The following is a 6,004-nucleotide window of genomic DNA, read 5'->3' as shown; positions in this document are numbered from 1 at the left end:
GGTAAGTTCTCTGCCCTCATGGAGTTATCATGGAGTCAAGTTAAGGAGAGAGGATATGAACAAAGAAAGAGAGACTAAAAGATTGGGAGTCAAGGAGAGGGGAGAATGAGAAAGAGAAAGGAAAAATTAACACGCATAGACTATAATAAACTGGTGAAAGAAATAAAAAGGGTGATGGGATAAGGGAGTAACTTGGAAATGCAGGCCTCTTTATAGCGGATCATCCAAAAGGCCTCTTTAAGGAGAAAGCATTTGAGCTGAGAACTAGAAGGTAAGAATGAGCCAACATGCAGAGGCCAGGGGGAAGAGCTTCCAGAGATGGGGAACAGCAAGTACAAAAGCTCAGAAGTGCAAAAAGTTCTTTAAGTTCTTGATGGTCAGTTTTAAGAGTTGGAAAAGAGAGGGTGAGACAGTTAATACCACACCAGACTCCTTAAAGGGGAAAATAGGAAGGAAGGATGAAAAGGATGTAAAGACGTTTCAACAATACAGAAGACTCGTCTTGTTAGTTTCACTCACTAAACACATTTTGAGCATCTAGTCCATACCGAACACCCTCCTAGGTACGGGGGTTGACAAAATATTGTCCTCATTCTTCAGGATCTTATAGTCTGGTGAAAAGCATAGAACAGAAAATGAACCCTAGATGCGTAATCCACAGGTTGGGAGTTGACTTCCATCCCATGGACTAAAGACAAGATCAGCTCCCATGGGCATCCATGAAAAGAAAAGGCCTCTGGGCTCAGGGAAACTGCAGAGGGTTATTTCTGGGAGACTGAGTCCATATGTGTTGGGAGCCGGCTGCACCTCAGTGTCTGACATGGCCTAGCACACTGCTATTGGGACAAATTCTGAAGCTCCGACTGAGAAACAGATACTGCTTTACATCTTGAAAATTTTTTAAATTCCCCTTTGGATGCCCCCCAGTAGGATGAAGATCTGACACCCCTTCTTATATTGGTCGTTTAGTTTATCTTAACTGAATAAGTGAGTTTTAGACATATTACGATAATTCTGTTTTACTGTTAGTTTCTTGGTGATAGTTTCTTAGTAATAGACAAGTTATGCACCTTATAATTTTAAGATCCTGTTTAGCCAGTAGTGTTTGAAATAATTGCTAAGTAGTAAACATCCTTTAGGCGCCAGAGTAGTAAACATCCTTCTGCTCTGGCCACAAAAGCCGTTATAGGTAGAAATTGAAACATTGTTAGGATAAGTTAGTCATTAGCATAGAACGGGTCAGGCTGTACCCTGTAACAGAAACATCAGGAGGAAGAAAAGCTCTGAGAAAAACAACTTCCAAAAGGGCAAAAGTTTAACTCTGGAAAAGGTCAACTGCCCAGTATAAAAGGGACATGCTGTAAGAATAAAGTGAGACCCTTCTCTTGAAAAAGCGCTCCTGTTTCTCTGCGTGTTTTTTCCTTTTTCCTCGCCGACTCTGCCTCCACCTGAGGAAACCCCTGGACCTGCGGGAGCTGGTCTCCTGCACATATGTCTACAAAAGACACTTAAAGGAAGGAAAGGATTTGCCTCAGCCGAACCCCTCCTTCATATGACCTGCTTTTCCCATTGCTTCTGGTTTCTTGATGATTCTTCAAGGTTAGCCAGGATCCAGTTACCTTTTTGATGAAATGTTTTCATATATGTTATGTGGTTTATGCCTTGCAATGAAACTAGGAGACATCATTTAGCCCTATTATGTAGAACATGCCTTTGAAAACCACGTGTTTCTTCTGGTGGGAGATACGTCTCTGATGTGTGCAGGTTATCCCAGGAAGTATCACAGGATCGACCTCTGTAAGGCAGTGGACACTGGGTCCTATGGGAGGAAGGAACACTGCTATGATGGTCATGGCCCAGTCACGAGGCTCTCAGGGGCAGATTCTGGGATGAAACTGTCTTCCTCATAGGGTTGTTGGGAGTCAGTGTGGAGAGTTTTTAAACCACATATACATAAAGATATTTTTAACTATTAAATGAAATCCTATGTATTCTGCTTTGCAGTCTGTGTTTTTATGTTGAAAAATGTTAACCTACGTCATAATTTATAGTGGTTATGAAATATCCCCATTATGGATGTCACAAAATATGCTAAACTTATCCCCTATTTTTCCACATTTGTTTCCAATTTCTCACGATTGTGCACAAGGCTTTCATGAACATGCTGAACTTCTGTGGTATTCTTTCCCAAAACCCATAACTTCAGTCTAACAGCATGAGAAAAACAAACCAACACATATTGAGGAACATTCTCTAAAATACCATACTGGCTGCAGTCTATGCAATTCTGATTGGGTTCTAATCACAGGTATGCCAGTCTGACTTTGCTCTGGGAAGGGATTTGTGGAGGATAAAAAAAATAATGCTTTTCCTCCCACCTTCTAAATTTTTCTAGCTGGACTGCTAATACTCAAAAGGAGATATATTATATAGGAGAAAATCAAATTTTAATACATATGCATGAGAAATTCACACAAGCATGAAAATTCCAAAGACAGTGAGGCAATATTGGGTATATAAGACATTTTTGACAAAGGAGAAAGTAGGGGAATGGGGTCTTTAATTTCATAAGTGAGAATGAGGGATTTACAGATACTTGAGGGACAGGGGAACACATGAGGCAGGAACATTAAAAAAATAATAAAAATAAAATACCACACGGGTACTCCTCAAAACTGTCAACATCATTTAAAAAACTAAGTAAATAAAGACTGAGAAACTGTCACAGACCAGAGGATATTGAGACATGACAATAAATACAATGTAGTGCTTTAGATTGGATCCTGCAACAGAAAGAGGACATTAATGGCAAAACTGGTGAAACCCAAATAAAGTGTGGAGTTTACTTAATAGTAATGTGCTGATGTTGGTTTTTCAGTTATGATAAATGTTCCATGGTGATATAATCTGTTAACATCAGAGGGCAATGAGTGAGAAGTATATGAAAATTCTCTGTACTATCTTTACAACTTTTCCATTAAATCTGAAATTATTCCAAATTAAAAGTTAATTTTTAAAACACACACACACACCTTTTCCACTTGTTTCCTTAGGATAAAGTTAGATAATTTGAGGAGAAGGCTATGCATAATTCAGGTTTTTGAAACATTTTGTGGAATTACCAGGGTGGTAATTAGCTTATTCCATCATTTTTGCCTATTTTGGAAATGAAAACCCTTGCGTTATCTGCTTGGTATTTTTTTTTCCAGGACCCATCATCTCCAAGTCAAGTAGTTGTTTCAATCTAGTTGTGGAGGGCACAGCTCAGTGGCCCATGTGGGGATCGAACCGGCAACACTGGTGTTATGAGCCTGCGTTCTAACTACTTGAGCTAACCAGCCTCCCCTCTGCTTGGTATCTTTAGGTTGAATGTCTCCTTGGCCAATTCCACAGGAAGACATTGCTCAGTTAACTCCTTGCAAAACTCAGAGAGAATATTGATGAGAACTGCCAAAGAATGAGGACCGAGCCCCCTATTCCCAGCCTGGCTGCTTCTCAACAGGCAAAGTAATTAAGAAGTGACAACAAACAAACAAATAAAGAAACAGAAACTCCTGGGAAATAAGAACATAAAGTCAGAGGATGCCATTTTTACATAGTCATTTTTTTTCTGATTGCACCTCTGCGTTTTCTGCGTTTTCCCAGCGGTGCTGCCTTTAAAGTGCATCATCGGTGATCAAAGGCAGAGACGAAAATAACACATTGTTCCTCTAGAGAAGAAAAAGCGGAGTCCTATCATTCTGAGAGTATTGTCGGGAGGGGTGGGGAGGAAGAAGAGCTAGAGAGAGACCACATTGTTTACTTTTTCTAAAAGCAAGGCCTGCAATTTTGTTTTGTTTTTTTAAATCTTTTCTAAAAACACTTGCCTAGAAAAACTGCATCATCACTGTATCCCAGGACATGGGATCATCAGCTCATCAGCAGGAACAGGAGACCTGCCCTGCCCTCCCCCACCCCACTCAGGAATGAATTCAAGTGTTTCCTAAGAACGACCATAACATCTTCAGCAGAAGGAACACAGAATTTGTGACTATGGGTAGAAAGACCTGGTTCTCCGTTTCTGAGAAGAAGCAAGCTTTAAAGGCCAGGATGGATTTAGCTCTCAGGAGAGAACTCAAGGAACCTCTACAAGGATCTCATCTTCTTGCCCAAAGTCTGGATGATGCCTTAAAACTGACTGAGCACCGGAATGAACACATCAAGTGAACATGGTTTGGAGAGTGCAAGTTTGTTCTGATGATAAGGCAGCCACGAGCAAGCTAGGCCATCTTAGACTATTTGTGACAAGGATCATGCAGGAATTTGAAAGTGACACATTTTTTTTTTCCAGACATTGATTTGGAAAAACACAAACTTCTCCCAAAATTTCCAGGTATTCATGCTCTCTGATGTCCAGAAGGAGAAAGGCATTAAGTACAAACTTGAAGCATATGAAAAGAATGATTCAGGTAAAGGGGTTTTCTGATTTATTCCAAGTGCTTCCCCATCCCTCCAAACAATTATCTATTTTAACATTAGAAAAGGAGACTTCTAATGACTTTAGATCTATGGGTAACTATTTTTATGCAATATGTTTTTATTAATTAATTAATCTTAATTTTAACTAGATTTGGTTAAGATTAGTCTTAACTATGCTATATCAGATACCATTTGTGAAACATTTCTTGTGGTGCCTGTCTGAATGTCCATCAAGGGCCAGGATTAGGTCCCTAGCACCTGCCTAGGGTAGCATTCCTACCAAGACACCACAGTGGGAGAGTGACCTGATAGCATGAGTTGAAACCAGGGCCTATAGAGATAGGAGCTAGACAGATTTGTCCGAATGCCAGAAATGTAAACAGACAAGTTAGAACTCAGATATTAAAAGAAAATTAGATCAAAATAGGGACCACGAATTACTCTCTGCATATCACACTTCTGAAAGACAGTTCTGTTTACTCAGGGAATCAGTAAGTTGAGAACTTCAGCCTACTCCACAGGGATAGTAAAGAGTCAGGTAGGAGACTACCTTTTTTTTTTTTTTTTTTTTTTTTTAGCTGAGCCATCCTGCCATCTGTTGGCAGCTCAGAGGCAGCTCAGCTCGGGCTGTGAATCCAACCCGTGACCCTGTTGCTCAGAGCTCATACTCTTGAGCAAGCTCTTAACCAACTGAGCCAGTCAGCTGGCCCTTACCTTTTTGATGATTAAAAGAGAAGGTCTGAGACCTTTAACAACTCTGTTTCTGATGTTGGGTGAGATTCCATGGGATGTTACAATGATAGAACAAGAATGGGCTGCTCTTTACAAAAATGAGTAATCAGATAAGGATATGGCTACAATCAAAAATTCAAAGAGAATGGATATTGCTAGAAACCAAAATTGGTAAGTTAGAAAATAAACTTCACATAATTAGAAAATGAAAATGAAAACACGTTTTACCCATCATGTTAGCAAATACTTGGATTTTTAGGTATCCAAAGAAATAGCATTTTCTGCCTTGTTAGAGTGGAAGTCAGCAATATCAATTAAAATTCAAAATATTCTGGGTTTGGACCCAGAACTTCCACTTCTAGAAATTAATCCTGACCAAAGAGATGGACCCAATAGTATCTGTTGCACCATTTATTAAAACTTGGAAACAGCCCAAATATGGATCAATAAAGAAATAACTAACCATAAATAAATAAGTAAATAAATCAATAAGAACGCTTGCCTATTGGGAAAAGCATAAGAAACGCTGAGGCACGTATTAAAAAGTTTATTCTTTGTCCATCACCTCCTCCTATAGCAGTTGCAGTGGATGATCTCCATCATTCTGATCTTGCTGTTCATATTTAGAGGGAAGGAGACATTAACCTTAATGTTACTAACCTTAAAGGTAGTAAGCTTCTGTGTGCCAGGCACTGTGCCAGGCCCCGTCAGGTGTATTTTCATCAATTTCTCCCAACAGTGCAGAGTAACAGTGTGGGAGATTCCAAAAAAATGATCACTAGTCTTCCCTTCCTGATACCCACACCCTTGCAAT

The 6,004-nt window shown here is 39.7% G+C and overlaps 1 pseudogene; it reads left to right on the top strand.

Moving 5' to 3' along the window:
• LOC109375555 (dihydrofolate reductase-like) overlaps positions 1-4,448 on the top strand; it is a 9,545-nt pseudogene extending 5,097 nt beyond the window's left edge.
• Positions 4,449-6,004: the final 1,556 nt, after the last annotated feature.

The sequence above is a fragment of the Hipposideros armiger genome, unplaced genomic scaffold (assembly GCF_001890085.2).
Source record: "Hipposideros armiger isolate ML-2016 unplaced genomic scaffold, ASM189008v1 scaffold_969, whole genome shotgun sequence".
Lineage (NCBI taxonomy): Eukaryota > Metazoa > Chordata > Mammalia > Chiroptera > Hipposideridae > Hipposideros > Hipposideros armiger.
Note: the sequence above shows the minus strand (reverse complement) of the source record. Positions and strands in the feature narration are given on the sequence as shown.